Source organism: Balaenoptera physalus (genome assembly GCF_965194825.1).
Source record: "Balaenoptera physalus genome assembly, chromosome: Y".
Taxonomy (NCBI): domain Eukaryota; kingdom Metazoa; phylum Chordata; class Mammalia; order Artiodactyla; family Balaenopteridae; genus Balaenoptera; species Balaenoptera physalus.
Window position 1 is genome coordinate 10,096,097 of NC_138904.1, and position 18,994 is coordinate 10,115,090.

Sequence of the window (18,994 nt, forward strand, 5' to 3'; positions counted from 1 at the left end):
GTTCACGGGAGACCTGTAAAGTGAGAAGAGAAAACAGAGCGGAAGATAACAAAGCTCTTGTTCCCCAATGTTAGCGCTTGAAGACACGATTCACTTAGTTCCACATCTTCAGGTCTGTATCAGGGTCCATGGGAGACCTGTAATGTGAGAAGAGAAAAGAGATGGTATGGTAACAAAGCTCTTGTTCCCCAATGTTAGTGTTTGAAGACACGATTCATTTAATTCCATATCTCCAGGACTGTATCCTGGTCCACGGGAGAACTGCAAAGTGAGACGAGAAAAGAGAGGGTATGATAACAAAGCTCTTGTTCCCTAATGTTAGTGCTTGAAGACACGATTCATTTAATTCCATATCTCCAGGACTGTATCAGGGTCCACGGGAGACCTGCAAAGTGAGAAGAGAAAAGAGAGGGGATGATAACAAACCTCTTGTTCCCCAATGTTAGTTCTTGAAAATCCGATTCTCTTAGTTCCACATCTCCAGGAGTGTATCAGGGTTCACGGGAGATCTGTAATATGAGAAGAGAAAAGAGAAGGGACGATATCAAAGCTCCTGTTTCCCATTGTTAGCACTTGAAGACACGATTAACATAGTTCCACATCTCCAGGACTGTAAGAGTGTCCACCGGAGATCTGTAATGTGAGAAGAGAAAAGAGAGGGGACGATAACAAAGCTCTTGTTCCCCAATGTTACTGCTTGTAGGCACTATTCATTTAGTTCCACATTTCCAGGCTTGTATCAGGGTCCACGGGAGATCTGTAATGTTCGAAGGGAAAAGAGAGGGGACGGTAATAAAGCTCTTGTTCCCCAATGTTAGCGCTTGAGAGAATTTTCATTTAGTTCCACATCTACAGTACTTTATCAGGGTCCACGGGAGACCTGTAAGATGAGAAGAGAAAAGAGAGCAGAAGATAACAAAGCTCTTGTTCCCCAATGTTAGCGCTTGAAGACACGATTCAATTAGGTCCACATTTCCAGGACTGTAGCAGGGTCCATGGGAGACCTGTAATGTGAGAAGAGAAAAGAGAGGGGACGATAACAAAGCTCTTGTTCCACAATGTTATTGCTTGAAGGCACTATTCATTTAGTTCCACATCTCCAGGACTGTATCAGGGTCCACGGGAGATCTTTAATGTGAGAAGAGAAAAGAGAGGGAACGATAACAAAGCTCTTGTTCCCCAATGTTAGCGCTTGAAAACACGATTCACTTTGTTCCACATCTCCAGGACTGTATCAGGGCCCACGGGAGACCTGTAAAGTGAGAAGAGAAAAGAGAGCGGAAGATACCAAAGCTCTTGTTCCCCAATGTTAGCGCTTGAAGACACTATTCATTTAGTTCCACATCTCCAGGACTGTATCAGGGTCCACGGGAGACTTGTAAAGTGAGAAGAGAAAAGAGAGCAGAAGATAACAAAGCTCTTGTTCCCAAATGTTAGCGCTTGAAGACACCATTCATTTAGTTCCACATCTCCAGGACTGTATCAGGGTCCACGGGAGACCTGTAAAGTGAGAAGAGAAAAGAGAGCGGAATAAAACAAAGCTCTTATTCCCCAATGTAAGCTCTTGAAGACACTATTCATTTAGTTCCACATCTCCAGGACTGTATCAGGGTCCAAGGGAGAATTGTAAAGTGACAAAAGACAGGGGACGATAAAAAAGGTCTTGTTCCCCAGTGTTAGAGCTTGACGACACGATTCACTTAGTTCCACATTTCCAGGACTGTATCAGGGTCCACGGGAGTCCGGTAATGTTAGAAGAGAAAAGGGAGGTGACGATCACAAACCTCTTGTTCCCCAATGTTAGACCTTGAAGATACGATTCCCTTAGTTCCACATCTCCAGGACTGTATCAGGGTCCACGGGAGACCTGTAATATGAGAAGAGAAAAGAGAGACGACAAAAGTAACGCTCTTTTTCCCCAATTTAAGCGCTTCAACACACGATTCACTTAGTTCCACATCTCCAGGACTGTATCAGTGTCCACGGAAGACCTGTAAAGTGAGAAGAGAAAAGAGAGCGGAAGATAACAACTCTTGTTCCCCCATGTAAGCGCTTGAAGACATTATTCACTTAGTTCCGCATCTCCAGGACTGTATCAGGGTTCACGGGAGACCTGTAAATTGAGAAGAGAAAACAGAGCGGAAGACAACAAAGCTCTTGTTCCCCAATGTTAGCGCTTGAAGACACGATTCACTTAGTTCCACATTTGCAGGACTGTATCAGGGTCCATGGGAGACCTGTAATGTGAGAAGAGAAAAGACAGGGTATGATAACAAAGCTCTTGTTCCCCAATGTTAGTGCTTGAAGACACGATTCATTTAATTCCATATTCCAGGACTGTATCAGGGTCCACGGGAGACCTGCAAAGTGAGAAGAGAAAAGAGAGGGGATGATTAACAAAGCTCTTGTTCCCCAATGTTAGTTCTTGAAAATCCGATTCTCTTAGCTCCACATCTCCAGGAGTGTATCAGGGTTCACGGGAAATCTGTAATATGAGAAGAGAAAAGAGAAGGGACGATATCAAAGCTCCTGTTTCCCATTGTTAGCGCTTGAAGACACGATTAACATAGTTCCACATCTCCAGGACTGTAAGAGTGTCCACCGGAGATCTGTAATGTGAGAAGAGAAAAGAGAGGGGACGATAACAAAGCTCTTGTTCCACAATGTTACTGCTTGTAGGCACTATTCATTTAGTTCCACATCTCCAGGCTTGTATCAGGGTCCACGGGAGATCTGTAATGTTAGAAGGGAAAAGAGAGGGGACGGTAATATAGCTCTTGTTCCCCAATGTTAGCGCTTGAGAGAATTTTCATTTAGTTCCACATCTACAGTACTTTATCAGGGTCCACGGGAGACCTGTAAAGTGAGAAGAGAAAAGAGAGCAGAAGATAACAAAGCTCTTGTTCCCCAATGTTAGCGCTTGAAGACACGATTCAATTAGTTCCACATTTCCAGGACTGTAGCAGGGTCCATGGGAGACCTGTAATGTGAGAAGAGAAAAGAGAGGGGACGATAACAAAACTCTTGTTCCACAATGTTATTGCTTGAAGGCACTATTCATTTAGTTCCACATCTCCAGGACTGTATCAGGGTCCACGGGAGATCTTTAATGTGAGAAGAGAAAAGAGAGGGAACGATAACAAAGCTCTTGTTCCCCAATGTTAGCGCTTGAAAACACGATTCACTTTGTTCCACATCTCCAGGACTGTATCAGGGTCCACGGGAGACCTGTAAAGTGAGAAGAGAAAAGAGAGCGGAAGATACCAAAGCTCTTGTTCCCCAATGTTAGCGCTTGAAGACACTATTCATTTAGTTCCACATCTCCAGGACTGTATCAGGGTCCACGGGAGACCTGTAAAGTGAGAAGAGAAAAGAGAGCGGAATATAACAAAGCTCTTATTCCCCAATGTAAGCTCTTGAAGACACTATTCATTTAGTTCCACATCTCCATGACTGTATAAGGGTCCGAGGGAGAATTGTAAAGTGACAAAAGAGAGGGGACGATAAAAAAGGTCTTGTTCCCCAATGTTAGAGCTTGACGACACGATTCACTTAGTTCCACATTTCCAGGACTCTATCAGGGTCCACGGGAGTCCGGTAATGTTAGAAGAGAAAAGAGAGGTGACGATCACAAACCTCTTGTTCCCCAATGTTAGCCCTTGAAGACACGATTCCCTTAGTTCCACATCTCGAGGACTGTATCAGGGTCAACGGGAGACCTGTAAAGTGAGAAGAGAAAAGAGAGCGGACCATAACAAAGCTCTTGTTCCCCAATGTTAGCGCTTGAAGACACGATTCACTTTGTTCTACATCTCCAGGTCTGTATCAGGGTCCACGGGAGACCTGTAATATGAGAAGACAAAAGAGAGAGGACAAAAGCAACGCTCTTGTTCCCCAATTTAAGCGCTTCAACACACGATTCACTTAGTTCCACATCTCCAGGACTGTATCAGGGTCCACGGTAGACCTGTAAAGTGAGAAGAGAAAAGAAAGCGGAAAACAACAAAGCTCTTGTTCCCCAATGTTAGCGCTTGAAGAAACGATTCACTTAGTTCCACATCTCCAGGACTGTATCAGTGTCCACGGAAGACCTGTAAAGTGAGAAGAGAAAAGAGAGCGGAAGATAACAAACTCTTGTTCCCCCATGTAAGCGCTTGAAGACATTATTCACTTAGTTCCACATCTCCAGGACTGTATCAGCGTCCAAGGGAGACTTGTAAAGTGAGCAAAGAAAGGGGACGATAAAAAAAGTCTTGTCCCCAATGTTAGTGCTTGAAGATACGATTCACTTAGTTCCACATTTCCAGGACTGTATCAGGGTGCACGGGAGACGTGTAAAGTGAGAAGAGAAAAGAGAGCGGAAGATACCAAAGCTCTTGTTCCCCAATATTAGCGCTTGAAGACACTATTCATTTAGTTCCACATCTCCAGGTCTGTATCAGGGTCTAAGGGAGACTTGTAAAGTGAGAAAAGAGAGGGGACGATAAAAAAGGTCTTGTTCCCCAATGTTAGCCCTTGAAGACACGATTCACTTAGTTCCACATTTCCAGGACTGTATCAGGGTCCACGGGAGACCGGTAATGTGACAAGAGAAAAGAGAGGGGACGATCACTAAGCTGTTGTTCCCCAATGTTAGCCCTTGAATACACCATGCCCTTAGTTCCACATCTCCAGGATGGTATCTGCGTCCACGGGAGACCTGTAAAGTGAGAAGAGAAAAGAGAGTGGAAGATAACAAAACTCTTGTTCCCCAATGTTAGCGCTTGAAGACACGATTCACTTAGTTCCACATCTCCAGGACTGTAGTAGGGTTCACGGGAGACCTGTGAAGTGAGAAGAGAAAACAGAGCGGAAGACAACAAAGCTCTTGTTCCCCAATGTTAGCGCTTGAAGACACGATTCACTTAGTCCCACATTTGCAGGACTGTATCAGGGTCCATGGGAGACCTGTAATGTGAGAAGAGAAAAGACAGGGTATGATAACAAAGCTCTTGTTCCCCAATGTTAGTGCTTGAAGACACGATTCATTTAATTCCATATTCCAGGACTGTATCAGGGTCCACGGGAGACCTGCAAAGTGAGAAGAGAAAAGAGAGGGGATGATTAACAAAGCTCTTGTTCCCCAATGTTAGGTCTTGAAAATCCGATTCTCTTAGTTCCACATCTCCAGGAGTGTATCAGGGTTCACAGGAGATCTGTAATATGAGAAGAGAAAAGAGAAGGGACGATATCAAAGCTCCTGTTTCCCATTGTTAGCGCTTGAAGACACGATTAATATAGTTCCACATCTCCAGGACTGTAAGAGTGTCCACCGGAGATCTGTAATGTGAGAAGAGAAAAGAGAGGGGACGATAACAAAGCTCTTGTTCCCCAATGTTACTGCTTGTAGGCACTATTCATTTAGTTCCACATCTCCAGGCCTGTATCAGGGTCCACGGGAGATCTGTAATGTTAGAAGGGAAAAGAGAGGGGACGGTAATATAGCTCTTGTTCCCCAATGTTAGCGCTTGAGAGAATTTTCATTTAGTTCCACATCTACAGTACTTTATCAGGGTCCACGGGAGACCTGTAAAGTGAGAAGAGAAAAGAGAGCAGAAGATAACAAAGCTCTGGTTCCCCAATGTTAGCGCTTGAAGACACGATTCAATTAGTTCCACATTTCCAGGACTGTAGCAGGGTCCATGGGAGACCTGTAATGTGAGAAGAGAAAAGAGAGGGGACGATAACAAAGCTCTTGTTCCACAATGTTGTTGCTTGAAGGCACTATTCATTTAGTTCCACATCTCCAGGACTGTATCAGGGTCCACGGGAGATCTTTAATGTGAGAAGAGAAAAGAGAGGGAACGATAACAAAGCTCTTGTTCCCCAATGTTAGCGCTTGAAAACACGATTCACTTTGTTCCACATCTCCAGGACTGTATCAGGGTCCACGGGAGACCTGTAAAGTGAGAAGAGAAAAGAGAGCGGAAGATACCAAAGCTCTTGTTCCCCAATGTTAGCGCTTGAAGACACTATTCATTTAGTTCCACATCTCCAGGACTGTATCAGGGTCCACGGGAGACCTGTAAAGTGAGAAGAGAAAAGAGAGCGGAAGATAACAAAGCTCTTGTTCCCCAATGTTAGCGCTTGAAGACACCATTCATTTAGTTCCACATCTCCAGGACTGTATCAGGGTCCACGGGAGACCTGTAAAGTGAGAAGAGAAAAGAGAGCGGAATATAACAAAGCTCTTATTCCCCAATGTAAGCTCTTGAAGACACTATTCATTTAGTTCCACATCTCCAGGACTGTATAAGGGTCCAAGGGAGAATTGTAAAGTGACAAAAGAGAGGGGACGATAAAAAAGGTCTTGTTCCCCAATGTTAGAGCTTGACGACACGATTCACTTAGTTCCACATTTCCAGGACTCTATCAGGGTCCACGGGAGTCCGGCAATGTTAGAAGAGAAAAGAGAGGTGACGATCACAAACCTCTTGTTCCCCAATGTTAGCCCTTGAAGACACGATTCCCTTAGTTCCACATCTCGAGGACTGTATCAGGGTCAACGGGAGACCTGTAAAGTGAGAAGAGAAAAGAGAGCGGACCATAACAAAGCTCTTGTTCCCCAATGTTAGCGCTTGAAGACACGATTCACTTTGTTCCACATCTCCAGGTCTGTATCAGGGTCAACGGGAGACCTGTAATATGAGAAGAGAAAAGAGAGAGGACAAAAGCAATGCTCTTGTTCCCCAATTTAAGCGCTTCAACCATGATTCACTTAGTTCCACATCTCCAGGACTGTATCAGGGTCCACGGTAGACCTGTAAAGTGAGAAGAGAAAAGAAAGCGGAAAACAACAAAGCTCTTGTTCCCCAATGTTAGCGCTTGAAGAAACGATTCACTTAGTTCCACATCTCCAGGACTGTATCAGTGTCCACGGAAGACCTGTAAAGTGAGAAGAGAAAAGAGAGCGGAAGATAACAAACTCTTTTTCCCCCATGTAAGCGCTTGAAGACATTATTCACTTAGTTTCACATCTCCAGGACTGTATCAGCGTCCAAGGGAGACTTGTAAAGTGAGAAAAGAAAGGGGACGATAAAAAAGGTCTTGTCCCCAATGTTAGCGCTTGAAGATACGATTCACTTACTTCCACATTTCCAGGACTGTATCAGGGTGCACGGGAGACGTGTAAAGTGAGAAGAGAAAAGAGAGCGGAAGATACCAAAGCTCTTGTTCCCCAATGTTAGCGCTTGAAGACACTATTCATTTAGTTCCACATCTCCAGGTCTGTATCAGGGTCTAAGGGAGACTTGTAAAGTGAGAAAAGAGAGGGGACGATAAAAAAGGTCTTGTTCCCCAATGTTAGCCCTTGAAGACACGATTCACTTAGTTCCACATTTCCAGGACTGTATCAGGGTCCACGGGAGACCGGTAATGTGACAAGAGAAAAGAGAGGGGACGATCACTAAGCTGTTGTTCCCCAATGTTAGCCCTTGAATACACCATGCCCTTAGTTCCACATCTCCAGGACGGTATCTGCGTCCACGGGAGACCTGTAAAGTGAGAAGAGAAAAGAGAGTGGAAGATAACAAAACTCTTGTTCCCCAATGTTAGCTCTTGAAAACACGATTCACTTAGTTCCACATCTCCAGGACTGTATCAGGGTTCACGGGAGACCTGTAAAGTGAGAAGAGAAAACAGAGTGGAAGACAACAAAGCTCTTGTTCCCCAATGTTAGCGCTTGAAGACACGATTCACTTAGTCCCACATTTGCAGGACTGTATCAGGGTCCATGGGAGACCTGTAATGTGAGAAGAGAAAAGACAGGGTATGATAACAAAGCTCTTGCTCCCCAATGTTAGTGCTTGAAGACACGATTCATTTAATTCCATATTCCAGGACTGTATCAGGGTCCACGGGAGACCTGCAAAGTGAGAAGAGAAAAGAGAGGGGATGATTAACAAAGCTCTTGTTCCCCAATGTTAGGTCTTGAAAATCCGATTCTCTTAGTTCCACATCTCCAGGAGTGTATCAGGGTTCACAGGAGATCTGTAATATGAGAAGAGAAAAGAGAAGGGACGATATCAAAGATCCTGTTTCCCATTGTTAGCGCTTGAAGACACGATTAACATAGTTCCACATCTCCAGGACTGTAAGAGTGTCCACCGGAGATCTGTAATGTGAGAAGAGAAAAGAGAGGGGACGATAACAAAGCTCTTGTTCCCCAATGTTACTGCTTGTAGGCACTATTCATTTAGTTCCACATCTCCAGGCCTGTATCAGTGTCCACGGGAGATCTGTAATGTGAGAAGAGAAAAGAGAGGGGACGATAACAAAGCTCTTGTTCCACAATGTTATTGCTTGAAGGCACTATTCATTTAGTTCCACATCTCCAGGACTGTATCAGGGTCCACGGGAGATCTTTAATGTGAGAAGAGAAAAGAGAGGGAACGATAACAAAGCTCTTGTTCCCCAATGTTAGCGCTTGAAAACACGATTCACTTTGTTCCACATCTCCAGGACTGTATCAGGGTCCACGGGAGACCTGTAAAGTGAGAAGAGAAAAGAGAGCGGAAGATACCAAAGCTCTTGTTCCCCAATGTTAGCGCTTGAAGACACTATTCATTTAGTTCCACATCTCCAGGACTGTATCAGGGTCCACGGGAGACCTGTAAAGTGAGAAGAGAAAAGAGAGCGGAAGATAACAAAGCTCTTGTTCCCCAATGTTAGCGCTTGAAGACACCATTCATTTAGTTCCACATCTCCAGGACTGTATCAGGGTCCACGGGAGACCTGTAAAGTGAGAAGAGAAAAGAGAGCGGAATATAACAAAGCTCTTATTCCCCAATGTAAGCTCTTGAAGACACTATTCATTTAGTTCCACATCTCCAGGACTGTATAAGGGTCCAAGGGAGAATTGTAAAGTGACAAAAGAGAGGGGACGATAAGAAAGGTCTTGTTCCCCAATGTTAGAGCTTGACGACACGATTCACTTAGTTCCACATTTCCAGGACTCTATCAGGGTCCACGGGAGTCCGGTAATGTTAGAAGAGAAAAGAGAGGTGACGATCACAAACCTCTTGTTCCCCAATGTTAGCCCTTGAAGACACGATTCCCTTAGTTCCACATCTCCAGGACTGTATCAGGGTCAACGGGAGACCTGTAAAGTGAGAAGAGAAAAGAGAGCGGACCATAACAAAGCTCTTGTTCCCCAATGTTAGCGCTTGAAGACACGATTCACTTTGTTCTACATCTCCAGGTCTGTATCAGGGTCCACGGGAGACCTGTAATATGAGAAGAGAAAAGAGAGAGGACAAAAGCAACGCTCTTGTTCCCCAATTTAAGCGTTTCAACACACGATTCACTTAGTTCCACATCTCCAGGACTGTATCATGGTCCACGGTAGACCTGTAAAGTGAGAAGAGAAAAGAAAGCGGAAAACAACAAAGCTCTTGTTCCCCAATGTTAGCGCTTGAAGAAACGATTCACTTAGTTCCACATCTCCAGGACTGTATCAGTGTCCACGGAAGACCTGTAAAGTGAGAAGAGAAAAGAGAGCGGAAGATAACAAACTCTTGTTCCCCAATGTTAGCGCTTGAAGACACTATTCATTTAGTTCCACATCTCCAGGTCTGTATCAGGGCCTAAGGGAGACTTGTAAAGTGAGAAAAGTGAGGGGACGATAAAAAAGGTCTTGTTCCCCAATGTTAGCCCTTGAAGACACGATTCACTTAGTTCCACATTTCCAGGACTGTATCAGGGTCCACGGGAGACCTGTAATGTGACAAGAGAAAAGAGAGGGGACGATCACTAAGCTGTTGTTCCCCAATGTTAGCTCTTGAATACACCATGCCCTTAGTTCCACATCTCCAGGACGGTATCTGCGTCCACAGGAGACCTGTAAAGTGAGAAGAGAAAAGAGAGCGGAAGATAACAAAACTCTTTTTCCCCAATGTTAGCGCTTGAAGACACGATTCACTTAGTTCCACATTTGCAGGACTGTATCAGGGTCCATGGGAGACCTGTAATGTGAGAAGAGAAAAGAGAGGGTATGATAACAAAGCTCTTGTTCCCCAATGTTAGTGCTGGAAGACACGATTCATTTAATTCCATATTCCAGGACTGTATTAGGGTCCACGGGAGACGTGCAAAGTGAGAAGAGAAAACAGAGGGGATGAGTAACAAAGCTCTGGTTCCCCAATGTTAGTTCTTGAAAATCCGATTCTCTTAGTTCCACATCTCCAGGAGTGTATCAGGGTTCACGGGAGATCTGTAATATGAGAAGAGAAAAGAGAAGGGACGATATCAAAGCTCCTGTTTCCCATTGTTAGCGCTTGCAGACACGATTAACATAGTTCCACATCTCCAGGACTGTAAGAGTGTCCACCGGAGATCTGTAATGTGAGAAGAGAAAAGAGAGGGGACGATAACAAAGCTCTTGTTCCCCAATGTTACTGCTTGTAGGCACTATTCATTTAGTTCCACATCTCTAGGCCTTTATCAGGGTCCACGGGAGATCTGTAATGTTAGAAGGGAAAAGAGAGGGGACGGTAATAAAGCTCTTGTTCCCCAATGTTAGCGCTTGAGAGAATTTTCATTTAGTTCCACATGTACATTACTTTATCAGGGTCCACGGGAGACCTGTAAAGTGAGAAGAGAAAAGAGAGCAGAAGATAACAAAGCTCTTGTTCCCCAATGTTAGCGCTTGAAGACACGATTCAATTAGTTCCACATTTCCAGGACTGTAGCAGGGTCCATGGGAGACCTGTAATGTGAGAAGAGAAAAGAGAGGGGACGATAACAAAGCTCTTGTTCCACAATGTTATTGCTTAAAGGCACTATTCATTTAGTTCCACATCTCCAGGACTGTATCAGCGTCCACGGGAGATCTGTAATGTGAGAGGAGAAAAGAGAGGGAACGATAACAAAGCTCATGTTCACCAATGTTAGCGCTTGAAGACACGATTCACTTTGTTCCACATCTCCTGGACTGTATCAGGGTCCACGGGAGTTCTGTAAAGTGAGAAGAGAAAAGAGAGAAAAGAGAGCAGAAGATACCAAAATTCTTGTTCCCCAAAGATAGCACTTGAAAACACTATTCATTTAGTTCTACATCTCCAGGACTGTATTACGGTCCACGGGAGACCTCTAAATTGAGAAGAGAAAAGAGAGCGGAAGATACCAAAGCTCTTGTTACCCAATGTTAGCGCTTGAAGACACTATTCATTTAGTTCCACATCTCCAGGTCTGTATCAGGGTCCAAGGGAGACTTGTAAAGTGAGAAAAGAGAGGGGACGATAAAAAAGGTCTTGTTCCCCAACGTTAGCGCTTGAAGACACGATTCACTTAGTTCCACATTTCCAGGACTTTATCAGGGTACAAGGGAGACCGGTAATATGACAAGAGAAAAGAGAGGGGAAGATCACAAAGCTCTTGTTCCCCAATGTTAGCCCTTGAATACACAATGCCCTTAGTTCCACATCTCCAGGACTGTATCAGGGTCCACGGGAGACATGTAAAGTGAAAAGAGAAAAGAGAGTGGAAGATAACAAAGCTCTAGTTCCCCAATGTTAGCGCTTGAAGACACGAGTCACTTAGTCCCACATCTCCAGGACTGTATCAGGGTCCACAGGAGACCTGTAATGTGAGAAGAGAAAAGAGAGCGTACGCTAACAAAGCTCTTGTTCCCCAATGTTAGTGTTTGAAGACACGATAAATTTAATTCCATATCTCCAGGACTGTATCAGGGTCCACGGGAGACTGGTATTGTTAGAAGAGAAAAGAGAGGTGACGATCACAAAGCTCTTGTTCCCCAGTGTTAGCCCTTGAATACACCATGCCCTTAGTTCCACATCTCCAGGACTGTATCAGGGTCCACGGGAGACCTGTAAAGTGAGAAGAGAAACGACAGCAGAAGATAACAAAGCTCTTGTTCCCCAATGTTAGCGCTTGAAGACACGATTCACGTACTTCCACATCTCCAGGACTGTATCAGGGTCCACGGGAGACCTGTAAAGTGAGAAGAGAAAAGAAAGCAGAAGATAACAAAGCTCTTGTTCCCCAATGTTAGCGCTAGAAGACACGATTCAATTAGTTCCACATCTCCAGGACTGTAGCAGGGTCCAAGGAGACCTGTAACGTGAGAAGAGAATAGAGAGGGGAAGATAACAAAGCTCTTGTTCCACAATGTTATTGCTTGAAGGCACTATTCATTTAGTTCCATATCTCCAGGACTGTATCAGGGTCCACGGGAGATCTGTAATGTGAGAGGAGAAAAGAGAGGGAACGATAACAAAGCTCTTGTTCACCAATGTTAGCGCTTGAAGACACGATTCACTTTGTTCCACATCTCCTGGACTGTATCAGGGTCCACGGGAGATCTGTAAAGTGAGAAGAGAAAAGAGAGCGGAAGATACCAAAATTCTTGTTCCCCAAAGATAGCACTTGAAGATACTATTCATTTAGTTCTACATCTCCAGGACTGTATTACGGTCCACGGGAGACCTGTAAAGTGAGAAGAGAAAAGAGAGCGGAAGATACCAAAGCTCTTGTTCCCCAATGTTAGCGCTTGAAGACACTATTCATTTAGTTCCACATCTACAGGACTGTATCAGGGCCATGGGAGACCTGTAAAGTGAGAAGAGAAAAGAGAGCGGAAGGTAACAAAGCTCTTGTACCACAATGTTAGCGCTTGAAGACACTATTCTATTAGTTTCACATCTCCAGGACTGTATCAGGGTCCGCGGGAGACCTGTATAGTGAGGAGAGAAAACAGAGCGGAAGATAAGAAAGCTCTTGTTCCCCAACATTAGTGCTTGAAGACACGATTCATTTAGTGCCACATCTCCAGGACTGTATCAGGGTCCACGGGAGACCTGTAAAGTGAGAAGAGAAAAGAGAGTGGAAGATAACAAAGCTCTTTTTCCCCAATATTAGCGCTTGAAAACGCGATTCACTTAGTTCCACATCTCCAGGATTGTATCAGGGTCCACGGGAGACCTGTAATGTGAGAAGAGAAAAGAGAGGGGACGATAACAAGGCTCTTGTTCCCCAATGTTAGCGCTTGAAGACACGATTCACTTAGTTCCACATCTCCACGACTGTATCAGGGTCCACGGGAGACCTGTAATGTGAGAAGAGAAAAGAGAGGGGACGATAACAAAGATCTTGTTCCCCAATGTTAGCGCTTGAAGACACGATGCACTTTGTTCCACACCTCAAGGACTGTATCAGTGTCCACGGAAGACCTGTAAAGTGAGAAGAGAAAAGAGAGGGGAAGATAACAAAGCTCTTGTTCCCCAATGTAAGCGCTTGAAGACACGATGCACTTTGTTCCACATCTCCAGGACTGTACCAGTGTCCACGGGAGACCTGTAAAGTGAGAAGAGAAAAGAGAGCAGAAGATACCAAAACTCTTGTTCCAAAATGTTAGCGCTTGAAGACACTATTCATTTAGTTCTACATCTCTAGGACTGTAATAGGGTCCACGGGAGAGCTGTACAGTGAGAAGAGAAAAGAGATCGGAAGATACCAAAGCTCTTGTTCCCCAATGTTAGCGCTTGAAGACACTATTCATTTAGTTCCATATCTCCAGGTCTGTATCAGGTTTCAAGGGAGACTTGTAAATTGAGAAAAGAGAGGGGACGATAAAAAAGGTCTTGTTCCCCAATGTTAGCGCTTGAAGACACGATTCACTTAGTTCCACATTTCCAGGACTTTATCAGGGTACAAGGGAGACCGGTAATATGACAAGAGAAAAGAGAGGGGACGAGCACAAAGCTCTTGTTCCCCAATGTTAGCCCTTGAATACACAATGCTCTTAGTTCCACATCTCCAGGACTGTATCAGGGTCCACGGGAGACATGTAAAGTGAAAAGAGAAAAGAGAGTGGAAGATAACAAAGCTCTAGTTCCCCAATGTTAGCGCTTGAAGACACGAGTCACTTAGTCCCACATCTCCAGGACTGTATCAGAGTCCACAGGAGACCTGTAATATGAGAAGAGAAAAGAGAGCGTACGCTAACAAAGCTCTTGTTCCCCAATGTTAGTGTTTGAAGACACGATAAATTTAATTCCATATCTCCAGGACTGTATCAGGGTCCACGGGAGACCGGTATTGTTAGAAGAGAAAAGAGAGGTGACGATCACAAAGCTCTTGTTCCCCAATGTTAGCCCTTGAATACACCATGCCCTTAGTTCCACATCTCCAGGACTGTATCAGGGTCCACGGGAGACCTGTAAAGTGAGAAGAGAAAAGAGAGCGGAAAACAACAAAGCTCTTCTTCCCCAATGTTAGCGCTTGAAGACACGATTCACTTAGTTTCACATCTCCAGGACTGTTTCAGAGTCCACGGGAGACCTGTAATGTGAGAAGAGAAAAGAGAGGGGAAGTTAACAAAGCTCTTGTTCCCCAATGATAGTGCTTGAAGACACGATTCGTTTATTTCCATATCTCCAGGACTGTATCAGGGTACACGGGAGACCTGCAAAGTGAGAAGAGAAAAGAGAGGGGACGATAACAAAGCTCTTATTTCCCATTGTTAGCGCATGAATAAACGAAGAACATAGTTCCACAACTCCAGGACTGTAACAGGTTCCATGGGAGACCTGTAAGAGGGGAAGAGAAAAGAGAGGGGACGATAACAAAGCTCTTGTTTCCCAATGTTAGAGCTTGAGAGAATTTTCATTTAGTTCCACATCTACAGTACTTTATCAGGGTCCACGGGAGACCAGTAAACTGAGAAGAGAAAAGAGAGCAGAAGATACGAAAGCTCTTGTTTCCCAATGTTAGCGCTTGAAGACATGATACAATTAGTTCCACATCTCCAGGACTGTAGCAGGGTCCACGGGATACCTGTAAAGTGATAAGAGAAAAGACAGCGGAAGATACCAAAACTCTTGTTCCCCAATGTTAGCGCTTGAAGACACTATTCATTTAGTGCTACATCTCCAGGACTGTATTAGGGTCCACGGGATAATTGTAAAATGAGAAAAGAAAAGAGGGCGGAAGATACCAAAAATCTTGTTCCCCAATGTTAGTGCTTGAAGACACTATTAATTTATTTCCACATCTCCAGGACTGTATCAGTGTCCATGGAAGACCTGTAAAGTGAGAAGAGAAAAGAGAGCGGAAGATAACAAACTCTTGTTCCCCCATGTAAGCGCTTGAAGACATTATTCACTTTGTTCCACATCTCCAGGACTGTATCAGGGTCCACGGGAGACGTGTAAAGTGAGAAGAGAAAACAGAGCGGAAGATAACAAACCTCTTGTTCCCCAATGTTAAGCGCTTGAAGACACGATTCACTTAGTTCCACATCTGCAGGACTGTATCAGGGTCTATGGGAGACCTGTAATGTGAGAAGAGAAAAGAGAGGGTATGATAACAAAGCTCTTGTTCCCCAATGTTAGTGCTTGAAGACACGATTCATTTAATTCCATATCTCCAGGACTCTATCCGGGTCCACGGGAGACCTGCCAAGTGAGAAGAGAAAAGAGAGGGTATGATAATAAAGCTCTTGTTCCCCAATGTTAGTGCTTGAAGACACGATTCATTTAATTCCATATCTCCAGGAGTGTATCAGGGTCCACGGGAGACCTGCAAAGTGAGAAGAGAAAAGAGAGGGGATGATAACAAAGCTATTGTTCCCCAATGTTAGTTCTTGAAAATCCGATTCTCTTAGTTCCACATCTCCAGGACTGTATCTGGGTTCACGGGAGATCTCTAATGTGAGAAGAGAAAAGAGAGGGGACAATATCTAAGCTCTTGTTTAACATTGTTAGCGCTTGAAGACACGATTAACATAGTTCCACATATTCAAGAACGTAAAAGGGTCCACGGGAGACCTGTAATGTGAGAAGAGAAAAGAGAGGGGATGATAACAAAGCTCTTGTTCCCCAATGTTACTTCTTGTAGGCAGTATTAATTTAGTTCCACATCTCCAGGCCTGTATCAGGGTCCACGGGAGATCTGTAATGTGAGAAGGGAAAAGAGAGGGGACGGTAACAAAGCTCTTATTCCGCAATGTTAGCGCTTGAGAAAATTTTCATTTAGTTCCACATCTACAGTACTTTATCAGTGTCCACGGGACACCTGTAAAGTGAGAAGAGAAAAGAGAGCAGAAGATAACAAAGCTCTTGTTCCCCAATGTTAGCGCTTGAAGACACGATTCAATTCGTTCCACATCTCCAGGACTGTAGCAGGGTCCACGGGAGACCTGTAATGTTAGAAGAGAAAAGAGAGGGGACGACAACAAAGCTCTTGTTCCCCAATGTTAGTGGTTGAAGACACGATAAATTTAATTCCATATCTCCAGGACTGTATCAGGGTGCACGGGAGATCTCTAATGTGAGAAGAGAAAAGAGAGGGGACGATAACAAAGCTCTTGTTCCCCAATGTAAGAGCTTAAAGACCCGATTCACTTAGTTCCACATCTCCAGGACTGTACCAGTGTCCACGGGAGACCTGTAAAGTGAGAAGAGAAAAGAGAGCGGAAGATATCAAAACTCTTGTTCCCCAATGTTAGCGCTTGAAGATACTATTCATTTAGTTCTACATCTCTAGGAGTGTAATAGGGTCCACGGGAGACCTGTAAAGTGAGAAGAGAAAGGAGAGAGTAAGATACCAAAGCTCTTGTTCCCCAATGTTAGCGCTTGAAGACACTATTCATTTAGTTCCACATATCCAGGTCTGTATTAGGGTACAAGGGAGACTTGTAAAGTGAGAAAAGAGAGGGGACGATAAAAAAGGTGTGTTCCCCAATGTTAGCGCTTGAAGACACGATTCACTTAATTTCACATTTCCAGGACTGTATCAGGTACCACGGGAGACTGATAATGTGACAAGAGAAAAGAGAGGGGGCGATCACTAAACTCTTGTTCCCCAATGTTAGCACTTGAATACACCATGCCCTTAGTTCTACATCTCCAGGACGGTATCAGTGTCCAAGGGAGACCTGTAAAGTGAGAAGAGAAAAGAGAGCGGAAGATAACAAAGCTCTTGTTCCCCAATGTTAGCGCTTGAAGACACGATTCACTTAGTTCCACATCTCCAGGACTGTATCAGTGTTCACGGGAGACCTGTAAAGTGAGAAGAGAAAACACAGCGGAAGATAACAAAGCTCTTGTTCCCCAATGTTAGTGCTTGAAGACACGATTCATTTATTGCCTCATCTGCAGTAGTGTATCAGGGTCCACGGGAGACCTGTAAAGTGAGAAGAGAAAAGAGAGTGGAAGATAACAAAGCTCTTGTTCCCCAATATAGGCACTTGAAGACAAGATTCACTTAGTTCCACATCTCCAGGATTGTATCTATGTCCACGGGAGACCTGTAATGTGAGAAGAGAAAAGAGAGGGGACGATCACAAAGCTCTTGTTCCCCAATGTTAGCCCTTGAATACACCATGCCCTTAGTTACACATCTCCAGGACTGTATCAGGGTCCACGGGAGACCGGTAATGTGACAAGAGAAAAGAGAGGGGACGATCACTAAGCTCTTGTTCCCCAATGTTAACCCTTGAATACACCATGCCCTTAGTTCCACATCTCCAGGACTGTATCAGGGTCCACGGGAGACCTGTAAAGTGAGAAGAGAAAAGACAGGGGAAGATAACAAAGCTCTTGTTCCCCAATGTTAGCGCTTGAAGACACGATTCACTTAGTTCCACATCTGCAGGACTGTATCAGGGTCCATGGGAGACCTGTAATGTGAGAAGAGAAAAGAGAGGGTATGATAACAAAGCTCTTGTTCCCCAATGTTAGTGCTTGAAGACACGATTCATTTAATTCCATATCTCCAGGACTGTATCCGGGTCCACGGGAGACCTGCAAAGTGAGAAGAGAAAAATGAGGGTATGATAAAAAAGCTCTTGTTCCCCAATGTTATTGCTTGAAGACACGATTCATTTAATTCCATATCTCCAGGACTGTATCAGGGTCCACGGGAGACCTGCAAAGTGAGAAGAGAAAAGAGAGTGGATGATAACAAAGCTCTTGTTCCCCAATATTAGTTCTTGAAAATCCGATTCTCTTAGTTCCACATCTCCAGGAGTGTATCAGGGTTCACGGGAGATCTGTAATATGAGAAGAGAAAGAGAAGGGACGATATCAAAGCTCCTGATTCCCATTGTTAGCGCTTGAAGACACGATTAACATAGTTCCACATCTCCAGGACTGTAAGAGTGTCCACAGGAGATCTGTAATGTGAGAAGAGAAAAGAGAGGGGACGATAACAAAGCTCTTCTTCCCCAATGATACTGCTTGTAGGCACTATTCATTTAGTTCCACATCTCCAGGCCTGTATCAGGGTCCACGGGAGATCTGTAATATTAGAAGGGAAAAGAGAGGGGACGGTAAGAAAGCTCTTGTTCCCCAATGTTAGGGCTTGAGAGAATTTTCATTTAGTTCCACATCTACAGTACTTTATCAGGGTCCACAGGAGACCTGTAAAGTGAGAAGAGAAAAGAGAACAGAAGATAACAAAGCTCTAGTTCGCCAATGTTAGTGCTTGAAGACACGATTCAATTAGTTCCACATTTCCAGGACTGTAGCAGGGTCCACGGGAGACCTGTAAGGAGAGAAGAGAAAAGAGAGGGAATGATAACAAAGCTCTTGTTTCCCAATGTTAGCGCTTGAAAATACGTTTTACTTTGTTCCACATCTCCAGGTGTGTAGCAGGGTCCACGGGAGACCTGTAAAGTGAGAAGAGAAAAGAGAGCGGAAGATAGCAAAACTCTTGTTCCCCAAAGATAGCGCTTGAAGACACTATTCATTTAGTTCCACATCTCCAGGATGGAATCAGGGTCCACGGGAGACCTGTAAAGTGAGAAGAGAAAAGAGAGCGGAAGATAACAAAGCTCTTGTTCCCCAATGTTAGCGCTTGAAGAAACCATTCGTTTAGTTCCACTTCTCCAGGACTTTATCAGGGTCCAAGGGAGACTTGTAAAGTGACAAAAGAAGGCGACGATAAAAAAGGTCTTGTTCCCCAATGTTAGCGCTTGAAGACACGATTCACTTAG